This window comes from Pimephales promelas, chromosome 14 (genome assembly GCF_988280905.1).
Source record: "Pimephales promelas chromosome 14, fPimPro1.hap1.1, whole genome shotgun sequence".
NCBI classification, from domain to species: domain Eukaryota; kingdom Metazoa; phylum Chordata; class Actinopteri; order Cypriniformes; family Leuciscidae; genus Pimephales; species Pimephales promelas.
The window spans coordinates 26,860,138-26,877,196 of NC_142782.1; the positions used below are offsets into that span (position 1 = coordinate 26,860,138).

General features: G+C 37.2%; 1 long non-coding RNA gene across 1 annotated transcript; it reads right to left on the reverse strand.

The window, feature by feature from the left end:
• Positions 1 to 5,224: 5,224 nt before the first annotated feature.
• On the reverse strand, positions 5,225 to 11,834 carry LOC120476566 (uncharacterized). The gene is made up of 3 exons (XR_005622195.2): positions 11,791 to 11,834; positions 5,910 to 6,020; positions 5,225 to 5,816 (listed from the first exon to the last, which is right to left on the reverse strand). It is a non-coding gene; the product is annotated as an uncharacterized LOC120476566 (long non-coding RNA).
• Between the last annotated feature and the right edge of the window lie 5,225 nt (positions 11,835 to 17,059).

Below are 17,059 nucleotides of genomic sequence, written 5' to 3' on the forward strand. Positions count from 1 at the left end.
GAATACATTGAAGGCACACAGTCACACATCAAAATACAAATTGTAAGACAGACAGACAGACAATTTGGAAGAAATATCCATTTAATACTCTTTGAGATATAAGTTCAAATGAAGAAAAATGAACTTGCTGCTGAAGTTTCAGAACATTTCTAAAGATCAGCCATCTGTGTTCCTGGTGTGACCTCACATAAGTGGGAATTTCTTGAGAAAGCACCATGGAGGAACGTGTGACTTACACATGAAACTGTGCGCACACTGATTAGTCATCAACACTTTCCGAGCGCAAACGGGGAAGCCATCTTTTGTCATCTTTTACGCTGATGTCATCTTTTCATACAAGCTAGTTGTCTTGCATATATTTTCTGGCTTGTGTTGAAAACATGTCTAGCTGAGACGTTTATGATGAAAGTTTAATAAGTACTGAAGTTTTTCAATGAATTGACTGAAGATCATAGAGTTGCTCGTCTCTTTACCCAAATAAGGGAAATGAAAAATGACACTTGCACTCATGCCACAATCTATACCATCATAGGTTCTCATGAGCAAAGCTGTTCTGACAGGCCAGTACTAATGGAATGTAACTTAACTTGATTAAGAGTAGTTTACAATCCATGCAATGAGTTTACAGTAACCTTTAACAATTCAGTCGTGTATTTGATAAGTAACTAAGCTACCAACTATGTGGACAGATACAGCAAGTGTTTTTCATTGTTCAGATAATTGGGATTCCATACATTTTCTATTTGACAGAGGCATCCGGTAAACTCTTTCTGCTCTGTCTGCTTATGTTTCAGATAAAATAAATATGGATGCAAGTCTGACATGAACAGCATTAATGTGTGTGAAATGAAATCCAATTAGTGCATTTCATAATGATAAGTATATTGAGTCATTGTGGTTCTTACAAAAGCCTTTTGTACTGTAGACTTTAGCACTGTGAACTTCTGTTTAAATATATTACCTTAATATTGTAATATTGGTTTGTTTGTTTTTTGCACTAAATGTAGCTACTTACATTGGGTGATATGAAAGGAAACATGTGTCTAATTCAATGTGACTCGAAAGAGTTCAATGTATTTCAATGTGAGGTCGAACAATAGGTGAGGTCATCCTTCGAGGCAATGTTCTGAGTGTGCTGGGAAAAGAAGGCCAGGCCGTGGTGAGATCTCCTGACCATCCAGCATGACCGGCTGCTTCAGCAAACAATGATGTGAAATGAAAAAGGGAAAACAGGATCCAGAGTTTGGGAACTCCCTTTGCCTGCAATTAAAACACGGTTATCTGGGTTAGAAGCCTCTGGTGGGGAAAAAACAATGACACCAGATCACAGTAGGTCATAGTCAGTGTTTATCACAGGTTTATCTTATGCATATTTAAACCCTTTCCAACAGTAAGACACGAATGATTTTAAGATCCATATTTTCACACTAAAAAAAAACTAGGAACTCAACTATTACAAAAGCTGGAAACAATCACTGATGCAAACACGATGCATTAAGAGCCTTTAAGAAGTAGAAGAATTAAGAAGATTCCGCATTATATTTCCACGAACATTAAAAATACAATTTACCCATAAGTTTATGTCAATTCATAAGGAATGTTAATAAAGACTCATTTCAGAATTTAAAGTTGGCATGAAATAGAAGTTACGATAGCTTTTTCTTCCTTATTTTGCCCCGACCAAATAGCTTCTCAAACACACACAAAAAAACGGAGTCGTTATTTGTCCATCAGGAATTGATTGGGTTGTTTGATGGTTGTGGTTTGCTATTGCTGTAATGTGATGTGATTGACAGGTTGTCCTGCCCTCATGCAAAAAATGTCAATCTTAATTTCATGGTGACTTTAATTATGGTTCAAGATACAAAGCATAACTCTCCATTCATGCAAATATTTCTAGATCAGAAAACAGATATTTCTAGAGACTGAAACAATAAAACTCGCTTGATAGTTTCCACTACATTAACCTCCAAGTTAGAGTGCCAAACGATGCATGACGATGTGTAGTTCACACGTGTTCCTCATTGGCACATCTTTCTCACACTGGCATTTCTCTCTCACACACACACACACAAAAATCTATGTGCAATTCAGCTCTGACTCAGTGGCACTGAGCTGAACTTCTTCTCCCTCTGTTTGTTTGGCTGCACACTATGGTGAAGAACACCAACCAAGCAAGTTATACTTGAGGTTAATCTCACAAAGACCTACTGTTTTGGTACTTTGGTACAATGATGCTCTCAGATTGTAATATATACCATGATAGTGAATGATTACTGATTCATTTACCAGAATTTATTCACAATACTCAAAAGTTTTTTCACGGTACATATAAAATATATCAAGATGGTACAAATTATTGTTTTTGCAATTTAGTTGGCATGCACAAATTGCATAAAATTGAAAATATATGTAATAATAATTACTGTTATATATATTTGTTGTTGTTGTTTTGTTTTGTGTTTTTTTTTTTTGCTTCTCTCTGGTATTCAAATAAGTGATGAATAACAATATAGTGAATGTGAACTTGAACTTAAAGCTGTTTAAATAGCCGTAGGACAAAACAGGAACCAGCTGCAGTGAGGCATACGAGAGGAAGACAATGTTATTGTTGAAAAAATCTGTCCGTCATCTGTACAACAAGGCAAAAAGAAACATAAGACTTAATTAAGAGACATAATTACCAGCACACTAGGAACAAATCACCAGCATCAGCGAATCTGCATCAGTTGTCCTCATACTCTGTGAAAAATGCATGGCCAATTTAAAAAAAAAAGCATGCCATGGTCTTACCAACCAATAATGCTATCCGGAAACTGATGCATCGAGTAGGCTACTGCTTGAACATCGACTAACCTCTGAACATTTTGTTCCCTGGATTTAATGGTATCAATACTTAAGACACAGCAGCTGGTTTGTCCTGAAGAACATTAAGGATACAGACAGCCTCTCTCTCTTGAATCTCTGGGCTCAGGTTTTCTACTTGTGAAAACATCAGATTTGTATTCAAATGGAGCATTGTTTGGATGAATACAACATAAAGGAGTAATGTGCCAAAGCACCAATCTTATATAATTAAAGAAGCAGAGAGTGCAAATGGGTCACATCAGGTTGTTATCCAAGTATTAAAGTATTTACTTTAAAAGTGTGTGTGAGTGTGTCTTTAATTTTAAGATTGTAATTTTTTTTTTCATAATCGTGACTTTATCTCACAATATGACCACATCTCTAATGCAACTGTTTATTTCCCACTTGTGACTTCCTTGCAATTGCGACTTTGTCACAATGTAACTTTTTTCATTTTAAAAAGAAATGGGTTTCTATACTTTTAAGCCAAAAAATGTTCCATTGTTGACTGCTTATAATATTACTATGAGCAAAGGCTGTTTCTAAAATATGTTTGAGACATTTAAACTTAATTTGCGCTGTAATGGAGACTTGTTACCACACTATGGTCAGACGTTTAGAATTGTATATATATATATATATATATATATATATATATATATATATAACCTACCTAGAATGAAAGATAAAAACATCAGTGTGTGACATCTTTTTTCACTGAGCAAAGTAGATATTAAAAATTGTGGTTGTGGTGGTATTGCCTCAGAAGTAAAGTAGCTGCTTACATATTTCTGTTATGATTGACAGGAATAGGTAAATAAGCTCTTCTCAAATATTAATTTAACTATTAAATATAAAAATAATAATTTTGAACATGAGCATTAATCAATTAGACAGCAAGACACATATTTTACCTGCCAGATCAAGTGAGATAAACTGTTTCCTATGTTTTATAATATTAGTCTTGTCCCAAAAAACACTTATCAATTCACCACTTTCCTCACCTGGTCCTTGATAGCTTCCCAATAGCTTTACTACTTACTCATAATGGACTACACAGGAATAATTAAAGGCTGGAAATCTGTGCTGTTCAAAGGAGTCATTAATATGTATACTTGAAAGAGTGGTCCATATTAATGACTGTTGAAGAGCAGGCCTCTAATGTCTTCTTCATCTCAAACTAACAGACGCACAAACAAAGCTCTCCATATTTAACGAGATTCTTCCTGTCTCTTATATAACGGACAGCAGCCAGGTTACAGACATTACGTACTTATGTAAGGGTGGGAGGAAAGGAGAAACGATTGGAAAGGACTGCACAGATCTGCCCTGTACCCTTTCCTTTCAGGTTTGATTATTTAAGATTATTAGATTAGTAAAGACAAAGCACATAATTGCTAGAGTGCAGGAAAATGTGTTCGATTTGGAGCAACATACACCAGACCTTTTTTAAGTGCAGATCTGTGTCTGAAGTATCATTAGAAGTAATCTTCATGAAATTTGGTTCTTATTTTGACCAACAAAATTGATTTGAAACTAAAACATATAATATATCTACTATAGGAACAGTTCACTCAAAAAAACAAAAAATCATTTGCTTACTCATGTAGTTCCAAGACTATTTCTTGTCTTCTCTGCATGAAATAGATATTTTGAAGAAGGTTTCCTTTCAAGCTCCATTGCAATTGAATTGGCCACATCCTATGGAAGTTCAATTGGAATATGAATCAGAATAAAACGAAGAGATGATAATTTATGGAGAATTCCAATCTGAAATGAAAATTAATTGCGTAGACTCTGGGTCACATGACCATAAACAATAAAATTACTTTCTTAAAGTGACCATAGCATGTACCCTTCGCTAATGAACTTGTGCAAGGGCCCTTTGTGAACGGATTCCTTTGGTTGACTTTCCTTTAGAATGCCCCTACATATGCCCACCCCCTTTTCGAAGTGCCATATAAGGGCGCAAAAATGCCATTTGGAATTTGGAACTACCTACAAATTTATATGTAACATTTGAAAAAAAATTCCACCCTCCCCTGCCTGTTTTTGGGTTAGAACCGCATCACATAGTGGCAGATGTTTACCACTTTCTCTTAGTAACAATCTCAGGACTAGAGGATTCCAGACTATTTTATTTATATTATTGTTCATTTAGATTTACCATCTAGAAGGGCACTTTCATTTGTCAGCCGAAAATGTACATTATACTAAGCTTTTCTGTAAGTAAAATAAATACTTTTTAATGTATTAAATGTGCCATTTAATCTTTGTTTTTGTAATTTAGATGACAAGCAGCAATGAGAAACACATTAAACTATAACTGAGCATTATTGGCTGCATGTAAATGATAGATCACCAAATGCAGAGTACTAACAGGCTGCTTTCAAACTGTGACTCAAAGCCCAGACTAACATTTCAAGCAGACCTGATATGGTGTGTGTGAGGCGTAAAACCAGTCAAACCATGAGTCTAATGACAAATGGACTGGGGTCAGCGTGAAAGTATCATAATTTATATCAATTTGCATACTGAGCTGTGATTGGTCTCATCTTGCGTATATTGAACCATTTTTAAGCTGCACGAGTGCAAAGACAACGCTCTGACGCAAAATCATTTACGTAGAACCACAGCCTAAAACCTTCTTTTGCTGCCTGACAAGCCTTTGTATTTCCTTCAGGAAATTCAAATCAACTTAATCCTCCCCAGTGTGTGGCAGACCAACAAATGGAGTGGTTCAGTAACAGACTCTGTCCTGTGTGACATGTTTACTTCCTTTCATGTCTTGTGTAGAATTTTAATATCTTAACACCTGCGAGCGTTACATAAATGCAAGCCATTTTCTGACTAGAGTAAGACAGAACTGCCTGAACATTTATTCTGTCTCTGTTCCCTCTATGACTTTCACCGTCACTTAAAATTGCGGGTTGCCGTGGAGCCTGCCGTCATTGTGATGTGGTGGATGACTGCAGGAAAAGAACACACTGAATCAGTATTAGTGAGGATGACTAACTCGAAAATATCACAGCTGTATAAAAAAAGAGATCTGGTCTTCTCACGTGATCACATTAGTATTCAGCTCATGCAGTCACTGTCTGATCCTGAGACCTATACGTAAATCCTCTCTTCTCTCATCCCTCCTCCTCGCTTTTCTGCTTGGACCGGAAGAGCTACAAAAATGACAAAAATCTCCAAACTTGAAGCTGTAATTTGTGTGCGTGTGTGTGTGTGTACACACATTTATATTATATATGTATACTTTTATGTTAGATGTGATAAATCTTGATTAATTGCATTGACAGCAAAAATAAAAAAATATAAAATGTAATATTTATTGTAATATAACCTCTAAAAAAATCAAATGTACAAAAGGAACAATATGTCACAACAATGTATAGAAATGACAAATGTCCAAACCAAAAATTTTTCAGGCTTTGGCTCCATAGAGTTTGTGCGAGATTCTATTCATGTCTGAATAATTACCAGGCTCTCTGGGATATTGGGTGAGAAAAGAATCAAGAAACATGCTTGATTATAATGAAAATGCTTCTCTGCTTTTATCTGGCAACTGGGCCTGCAGCTCTACCTTGAGACCCAGTCCAAACAATGCCAAGTCCAGCGGGACTTCTGCTTCTGACCGTATACAGTCACAATGGCAGAGCAATAAATTGAACATGTTTATTTCTTGTTGAACAAGTACGCACAAACACATACTCCCCATGCTTTCCTTGGCAACACAATTATCCATCTCTCCAGCCGCCTTAGATGAACTGCAACATGTTATCTTTAAAAACGCACGAACTCAAAGGGGTTGCGTCATGCTGATCACTTCAAAAAGCAGCCCGGCTTTGCATGCATAGTAAGTGAAATAATGTGTACAAGAATTATGTTCAGGCATGAGGAGACGTGTTTCGATTATCTGCCGTATAAATAGTGCGTACGTCTTTGTGAAAGACACGGGGAGGGATAAAGGCCAGAGCAATAGAGAGAGTGATCGTGAGTCCTATTGAACAGCAGTGTGCTTTGGAGTGGATGCTGGTTGTTCTGATGAGTCACAAAAAGAGAGCGAGCGAGAAAGCACCACCCCCAGTCGACTCTCTTCCTGTTAGACTCACAGAAGGAAAATATCCTGGCCATCCCACACAAACAGGAAAATCAAAACTCGACCGATAATGGCAGCGTGCGACGGGCAGCATATACCTGGATCAACAGACTAGAACAAGAAAAGGCCTTTTATCTACAAATTGCTGCTAGAATATTCTTGTGTGTTTCATTGAATCGTTTGCTGCTGTGAGTATCGCATATATTCAATGACACGGAATAACCACGAAATGTCTTCAATTAATGAAGACCATGTAGGGATGCCAGTTTCTACCTCAGGAAGAAAAAAAACAAGTTGAAAAAAAGTCACATTGTTGGATATAAAGTTGCAAGATAAAACTGCAAGATATAAACTCACAGAAAAAGAGTTAGGGACAAAAAATGATAACTATAATGTTAACTAGTTTTCATTGAAGCACACACACAGAAACTTATCAACGCTGCCCTGTAGCTTCAATGTTCTATTTCTTGGCAACGAAGGGTAACATCCCTGGTTTTAAAATAATTAAACTCAAAGCTTCAATGTTAAAGCCACACTGTGGAACTTTTGGCCACTAGTGGCGCTCGACCTGTAACTTTCACATCTAGCGTCCCTAGAGGCCACAAGCTCTGCAGCACTGGTGCAAATTAAAGTCAACAAACAGTCAACCGGTCAGCATCCCAAGTCTTTATTGTGTGTGCTTGCAGTGTTTGAGTATCGGTCGAGCACCCTTACGCTCACGACAGCGAGCGAAGCGAAAGCTGGACCAATGTTAATCCTCGTCCTGGCTTTTAATTAGTCACTCTCCCCTTTTCTTTTTTAGTTTCCTTTGATAAAACCGTTGCCTTCTTCCTTGTAGCTGCTGTTCGGCCATGATGAAAACATACAGACGGCAATCAAATGCGAGTTGAGCACTAAAACGTCAGAATCTGAGGAATTTGGGGTGGTGGGGAAAGTGACGTATGCCATAAAGCGGTCGAATTTTGTAGTTCTAGTTACAAAGTGCTAGTAAAAGCGATACAGACACCTTCAGGCTACAGCAGACATGTCATTCAAACTATTGTAAGTCGATGTACCATCTAAATGGGTTTTGGTAATATATTATAAAGGTTGAAAAGTTCCACAGTGTGGCTTTAATAGAGAGACAGTAAACAGTCACACAACCATCTCTCACCTCTCTCTTGATAAAGAATTCATTATACGTGACTGTATGTTATTTATGTTGCAGATTTAAGATTCTTTAAAACCAAAAGGAGCCAATAGCAAAGAACTGATCTGGCCAACAAAATGACAGATCTGTTAACTAGACTTTCACATTAACCTAATTGAAAATGTCAGTGCCCATGGCAAAATCACAGCCACAATGTTGTAGCTACAGTAACTGTTGCAAAGTATTCTGTGCTGTTTTAAGCACATTGCTATATTGTTGCTATAGGGAATTCTGGGTCATTGCTAAGGATGCTTTTGGTTGTTGCTATGTGGCTAAATAGCCACCCTCAAATCTCTATTATATTATGTTATCTCCTCAAGATTCTTCTCCTTAAACGTAAACGATTTTTTCCCATATTTTATCACTGAAAAGTCAAGCTTGAGGAGTCAATCATGGCCACAGTACAAATAGTATAGGACTTGATTCTTAGGGTGAGAGGTTTCTTCAGGTCGCTAACCCTATACACATGAGCAATAGTGACGCTTGCTTGAGTAATCACCACTAATACAGTAATATAGTCTTAACCACATCTCTACTTCAAAACCTAACCCTACCCATAACTTATCCCTAAAACCAGAGAGAAATGATAAGAGAATAACACTGATGTAAAAGCACCTAACCCTGAATACTGTACGTCTAAACTGGACATACTACGCATAAGATGTTGATCCGGGAACTTGTTGTACTTGGTGAAATCACATTTATCAGGGATGGACTGAGGTTGGCTTTGATGGACTAACGACAGCTTGAAGACATGGACGCTGATTGCTGTTTGTGTGTGTGTGAATGAACATGTGCTCGTCTGAAGTTACTCTCACTCGTTCTCTCCTCTGCGTCATTTCTGACACCTGTTTCCTGCCCCTGCCACACTTCTGTATGACCCTTATCCACCCACTGCAATCCATAACAATCCACAGCTCTCCAGCACTCAGATCCTGCCGCCCTGCACTGCTTCACGCTGGGACTCACTGACTCACGGTCTGCCGTGGGAGACGCATCTGATTTCTGCTGCATATTGCGCTTCTGAGCTCATGGACACAGAGGGAAAAAAAAAGTGTGATTATGGAGAAATTTACATAGTCAATCACGCCTTAATCACACATAAAAGGAAATGTGTTCCTGAGAGGATTATTGCTGGCTACTCTTCTTACACATGACTGGCACCTTACACATTGCTGTCATTTCATTCAGAAACACTGCTTACCATTACAATTGAAAAATATGAATAAATAATAAATTCTACATTTATCGCATGCCACACCCAGGGTTTTATTATTATTATTTCGATTGGTTCTTGGCACGTTCCTATATGGTTGCTATGTTGCTGTTTAGTTGCTAGGGACTTGCTATGCAGTTACAAAGGTTTCTTACAAATGTTTTTGTGTAGTTAAGGGGGGGGGGGGGGGTAGTGGATTGCTATTTGGTTGATAAGGTGTTCAAAGTGGTTGTTACCACATTGCTATGTGGTTGCAACAATTTTTTTACATTACCATGTAGTTGCTAGGGCGTTGCTATGCAGTTACAAAAGTTTTATGAGTGTGTTTAAGACGTTCCCGTGTAGTTCAGGGTGGTTTTAATGCATCTATATGTGGTTAATATGGTGTTGTTAGCACATGATTTATTTTTACATGCTACTATGTTGTTGCTAGTTCGTTACAAAGAGGGTTTTTAGACATGTTGATGTGTAGGTCAGGATGGTTTTAATGCATTTCAATGTTGCTGGTTTCCAGAGTGGTTCTTAGCAAGTTGATTTGCTGTCGCAAAGGTTTTCTGAGTGCTTTTTACCATGTTGCTGTATAGTTCAGGATGGTTTTTAGTGCATTGCTCTTCACTTGGTAAGGTGCTTGATGTGTTTTTTAGAAAATTGCTATGGTGTTTCTGTTACAAATGTAAGTGGTTGCAAAGATTTTTTTGAGTGTTTTTTAACATACTGTATTGCTATGTGGTTGCTATGGCGTTGCTATGTGATGGCAAACAGTTTTGAGTGCATTTTTAACATATTGCTATGTGGTTGCTAAGGCGTTGCTATGCGATGGCAAACAGTTTTGAGTGCATTTTTAACATATTGCTATGTGGTTGCTAAGGCGTTGCAATGCAATGGGAAACGGTTTTTGAGTGCATTTTTAACATATTGCTATGTTGCTAAGGCGTTGCAATGTGAAGGGAAATGTTTTTTGAGTGCATTTTTAACATATTGCTATGTGGTTGCTAAGGCATTGCTATGCGATGGCAAACAGTTTTGAGTGCATTTTTAACATATTGCTATGTGGTTGCTAAGGCGTTGCAATGCAATGGAAAACGGTTTTTGAGTGCATTTTTAACATATTGCTATGTTGCTAAGGCGTTGCAATGTGAAGGGAAATGTTTTTTGAGTGCATTTTTAACATATTGCTATGTTGTTGCTATAAGGCGGTGCAATGCTATGGCAAAAGTTTTCTAAGTGCTTTTTACCATATTGCTGTATAGTTCAGGATGGTTTTTAGTACATTGCTCTGTGGTTTCTAAGGTGTTTGATGTGGTTCTTAGCTAGTTGCAATGGCGTTGCTAGGTGGTTGTAAAGGTTTTTTGAGTGTATTTTAACATATTTCTATGTGGTTGCTAGGCCGTTGCTAGGGGGCTCTGAGTACATTACCCCAGAACAAGCCATACAATTTGACAAACACAAAGCAGTACCACAGTATCAGTAACGTTATTTTGGTAAAAAGTAGGTTTAACAAGGTTATGGCATTCTCACACAAACAAAATTGTAGGGTTTAATCGCTCTGAATGCCAGAAGAACTGCAGCTCTTTACTGTAACAAGTTAACATCCCTTGGCTCCTTTGCTTTTTTTGATTTATCAGCCAAGCCAAATCGAACCATATATGCTAAGACTGTAACATTGCTTGAGCCTTCCAAATGTAGGGAAGATAAATATTTCATAAACATGTTCACACAAAGAGTCTCATTATTTATATAAGGTTTATGAAGTACATAAAGTAGCTGACCCCCCTCCCGGGATTGTGTGTTTTGTTCTTCACAGTTTCCAAGCACCTGGGCTGGTACGCCAGAGTGCCAGCCATAAAGTGTTTCATAAGCACGGCTGTGAGAAAAGTTTATTGAAAGATAAAGCCTCTGGCCACAGTGTCTGAGCTCTCAAACAAGATGTGACACACTGACACGGCACAACGGCTCCCGGTGTTTCAGCTGCTGTTTGGGTTGTGTGTCATTTGTGGGGGGGCTTCAACATGTCTGACATTCCTGACACATCCTTCCCAGACCTTAATGAGGAAGATCGAGGTTTCTGTCTGCCTCCGTTAAAAGCTCAAACAGACATGATCAATTTCTGCCCACAGACAGAGAGCTCTGTATGAATCACACACACCCACCCCCTTGCATCAAGGTAAGAGTGATGTGCTATAAGCAATGATGCATAATAAGTATTAAATTTACCTAAGTCCAGTTTTCTATTAATATTAGCCAGATTTGGGGTCGTTCATGGCCAACAAAAGGTCAGATCTTCAAAAGCTTCACAAACCTGCCAGGGGCACCATGTTGTCCACAAATCAGTGAGTGGGCTGAGCATCATCTGTGCTTAATTATAGAGCATCAGCCCTGCAGATCGCCAGATACTACTTGCAAAATTTGAGCTATCAATATGCCTCAACCTACCTTTCAGTAACGAGAAACTTCCCCACAGGACAAACCATGAAACCTAATGAGAAAGAAAAAAAGAAAAAAATTGTGAGACCTGAATAAGACTGTGTGCATAACAAATGCATACAAGACAAAATTATCCTTCAACTAAATGTACCAGTCGAAAGCCACACACACACCCACAGTATTGTTCTTTCCTCCGACTGACAAACAAGGGATATCCACTAGGATGTATGTCCAGGATTTCACCGAATAAATACACTCTAATATTGTTAGTTGTGTCACTGTTCACATGTTTGTCTTGGGTGTATCCAAAGCTGAGAAGTGAGAGGCTGCACACAAAAACATTCATTGCGCACATATTATTGCATTGCTCCCTATCAGCACAGATTCCCATACAGCCTATGCTGCATGATTCCATCCTATTTTTGTGGAATGTAGTTATTTTTTCTCCTGTGAACCCCCTGAACCTTCACTGGCAATTAAATGGCAATTCTCTGAGATGTGTTCAGACCACTGGTGGCCTAAGGAGGATCGCTTTTCCCCAAAGCCCTGACAAAAACAGACACACATTAAACTCTGTTCACTGATAACATTTGAAATGGTATTTCTCTGAACTCATATAAGTCAACATGCATCTGTGATTTGGAAATCTAAGGTATTTTTAAGGCTGAGGAAGCTAAAATAGAAGAAAATAATAGTAATAGTAAGTTTGTTCGGTGCTGGTTCCACTAGCAAAAACATCTGTATTGTACATGTAGAGGATATTATAATACAATTGAATTTTTACCTGCTTCCAAATGGTATTGTATCACTTAGTGCCATGACATGAAATGCATTAATGTACCATGGTATTACCATCATTACCATGTTTTTTTTGGACATTATACCTTTGCAATCTACCTAGAACAATTGGTATTACCATCCAACATTATACCATTGAACTATTGTAAAGGTATAATGTACAAAAAACATGGTATAATGATGGTAATACCATGGTACATTAATGCATATCATATCATATCATAAGTGATTTTAATATCATATGGTAGCAGGTAAAAATACAATTGTATTTTATGCTACATGTACAAAACATATGTTTTTGCTTTAAAAAAAAAAAAAAAAAGATATATTTTTGTACACTAGGCCTACTGTTCAAATGTTTGGAGACAGTAAGATATTTTTATAGCAATTAATACTCGTATGTAGCCAACATGCATTAAATTGATCAAAATGTAAAGACAATTAGCTACGTTGTCACAAAAGATTTCTATTTCAAATAAATGTTGTTCTTCTGAATTTTCAATTGATCAAATAATCCAGAAAAAAATGAGCATATGTGAGCAAATGAGCAAAAATGATCCACAAAAATTCCTGTGTTCCAAAGCACAACCATATTAGATCGATTTCTGAAGGATATGAGAGAGTGAAAACTGGAGTAAAGCTGCTGAAAATTCAGTTTTGCCCTTACATTAATAATTTAATGGCCATTGGAGGCCCACGTCCGCACCTGGCAGCCATCTTGTCACAAGCAGCTCACTCACTCATAACATTGCGTTTTAATGATGCATGTACTTTTCAAATAACCATAACTTGCTAAATTTTCTACCGATTTTTAAACGGGTTGGTTTGTTCTAAACGTCAGAGATGTAGTTATGACACTGCATACTTATGAATAATAAGTGTATGAATAAATAATAATCCAGAATTATAGGCACGTTAGTAACGTTTGTAAGAAACCAAACCGTTTGCAAATTCGTCAAGAGTTATTTGTGTTCGTACTGATCACTCATATATCAGCTTGCCTGTGACAAGATGGCCGCCACTGATGACGATAAAGACTCCTCGACACCTAGCATTTATTATGGATATCTATGTATATAGCACTCATGTTACCATTGTCCCTTGTCTAGTATTGTCTGGGTATCAACTGTTGGTGAGGTTCTTGTCCTCGTTTAAGTTAATGTTTTGTGCCAAGACTCTGTTTATTTTGTTCATGTTTGGAGTTAATAAACTGATCATGGTTTCTTCTGCAACTCACCTCAGTGGACTACACCAACCCCACACCTTTAAGCAGTATTTTATAATGAACCATGGTATTCTTGAAAGAGCAGTAGATTACCTTGGTAAATAAAAATGCTAATCATTCAGTAACATGGTATATATCAGGTAGCACCACATAACTTTTTTTAAGGCTCAGCTCTCTTTTAACAATGAAACCTTCTTCAGCAGTTTATTAGGTTAAAGTAAGACATGACTTCATGATGTCCAATTTCAACAACTGTTCAGACATGCCTTATGTTTAACATCCTTGGCAAAGAAATGATGTCTAAAAGATGTGGCAGTTTTATAAATAAGTTACTTCATTTTTTCAAAATATGATTTCAGACGTCAGCAACTAGATTGGGCTTTTAAGGCAAATGGGAAGCCACTGTGTGTGCGTAAGTGGGCAGCTTTGGCATTTTCAGAGACAAGAAAGTTATTCATAGCGAGACATAGTAATGTTGCCAATTGGGTTGGTTCCACGTGGAATACATGTGATTTTGGGCCCAAAGAAATTCTTCTCCCAAGACAGAAGGCAATGAACCAATGTGAAGTTTCCCTTTTTGTGTCTCACAGCACTGCCGGTATAAACATATTATCCTGGTATGTGAGAGCATTTTCCTTTGATCGAAATCTCAAGTATGTTGTTGGAGCTGATTGCTCGAGTGATTGCAATCCCTTGTCCGAATTCAATTTGAAAATGTTTCATCTTCCTACATCAGATTGCTCCAATGTATCCTCCATGCACTTTCAACTCTTTCTTTACCCTCCAATCGCATTATATTTCTCCCTAAAGCAAACTCACAATGTGGTAGAGAGTGGGCTTGTGCAAATTTTCAGTTAAAGTTCAAATGCCTGAACATTTCTGATTATTGATTTATTTCCCCTTCTGCTTTCCTTTCAAGATGTATTCCACCCTTGCAGGGTCAAATGTGAAATCTGAGGGATGGATCGGTTTGGGAAATGATAGAGAGCTTGAACCAAACAATGTTTCGTTAGATTCTCTAGCCTGCAATGAATCTGTGAAGCCCACACATGAGCGCAACACATGCGTAACCAGCACAGCTGTGTGACATGACTTCAGAGGGTTTATCGCACATGCACATAAAAGCATGTCAGAACGAATGCTGGTGTACATATGCACACGCACAGCATACACATCTTAAGAGCATAATTGGTAGAACATTTGTAAGAAGTAGCCTATGTGAGTCATCCATGCCGAAGATTTGGGTTGTTAAAAGTCTGCCAGATTTATTTTTTGCATAGGTCAGTGAGTAATATAATCTAGTCCGTTAAAAGAGAATGCATGGTGAAGAACCAGGAAATTATTTCCTGAAGGTCTGTAATGATGCTTGAAATTCACAAGACAGACATTTTTTTTAATACTGATGATGTCAATGTGATCATATTGAGATATGTAGTGAACAATACATTTCAGTTTGTAAGTTTTTCTACTGGCAGTATGTTGAGGACAAAAACGAACCTATTAGTTTCAGTCTATTTTTAATATTTGATTTGTTTAGTTTTAAATGCATCTTTAATAGCTAATTCATTTCCTTTTAAGATAACCTGTCAAATGGGCTAAAAAAAGAATTATCAAAACATGGGTTGTCTTTTAGACAACTGCTTGATTGTGTAGTTTTGGATCCTAAGATAAAAGTGTCTAAATATACTCTACTGACATAAGAAATGCCAGTAATATTCGTGATTCTCTGTTTGAGGTGTGGCTAGGTAATATCCTTACTCTTCCTGGGAGTTTGCCTCAAAAGCTTCCTTTAATTGTAAGATGGAAGTAGTTTATTTGTTGTGTAATGCCATGCCATTCATTTGACTTGCTTCAAAATAATAGTGTAATGTTTCTTCCACCTTTCAATTATCCATCTGAAGATTAACTGGAAAGTTGACATCATAGTTGTTTTAGCATGTGCTTAAATAGTCATTTTGATGATGGGCCTTGCCCTCTTTATCTATGTAAACTGTCTAATGATGTTACTTAAATTTTAATATTATTCCTTATAATGTTAATAACGTTTTTTGCACTATATATATAATGACTTGAAGGAGGAAAAACAGATATTGTAACAGATAACAGAACATTGTATATGTGGAAAAACATTCAGACCCTCCTTCTGAAATGATCCGTTTTTTTCCTCCTTCAAGTCATTACATAGGAAACAGTCTCAATGCCTACTATTACTGCACTACTATTGCACGTAAGTGTTTTGAAAACATTTTCCATAAAAAAAAATACATATAATGAATGATACGATATGAAATCTTTTAATTACGGTTTGTGATGAAGCCACTGTCAGATCCAATAAAGTTTGCTGCTTTATCTGTCAACAAATTTCTTTGTGAATTCGCAATTACACTGTGGCTCATTTACAAAACAAAATGTTCCGAATAAACATATAGAATAAACATATATGTTGTACATTATGAACACTATGAATGTTCTTTCACTCTTTCATTTTGTCCTGTTGTTGACAAACTCAAATGTCAGAAACTAAACACTGTATCTGTATGTATCCAGTGTAGACAGTGTCAGTGATAGTGTAAGAAAATGTCAGCCTTTAAAGGGGAGGTGGATCATGATTTCACTTTTCAACTTTAGTTAGTGTGTAATGTTGCTGTTTGAGCATAATCTGCAAAGTTACAACACTCAAATTTCAAAGCAAAGGGAGATATTTTCTTATAAAGAATTTTTTTTTTAAGGACTACAACAAACAGCTGACAGAGACAAGATTCCTCCTGGGTTAGTGACATCACAAATCCTAAAATTTACATAAACCCCGCCAAGGAACACGATTTATAGATGTCCAAGACAGAATATGGTAATCATGGCTAGAAGATAAATTCACCTATGCTTCGGAAATGTTGTCTACAATTTGTCACTTATTTTTGAGTTTGTCACTCTGGTTTGAATGTAAAAGGCTAAACGTTTTTTGAAAAATGCAGAGCATGGGAGAAAAGCCCAGAGAGTCATAAAGTTGATTCTGCTGCTAGCTCATGGACAGCTCCTACTCACGCTCTCCATCTCTGCGAGATTTGGAAGAGAATGATTCAGATTCCTCTTGGCACAGCTACTAGAACTGTCCATTTCTTTTACTATGGAAATATGTCTGACTGCCCAAACACAAGACATCAGCATTCATAGCGCACAAAAAGTAGACTTAATAGAGCATGCACCTGCACTGATAAGTCGTCACATGTGTATCATTCAAACTGAATTCAATTATTT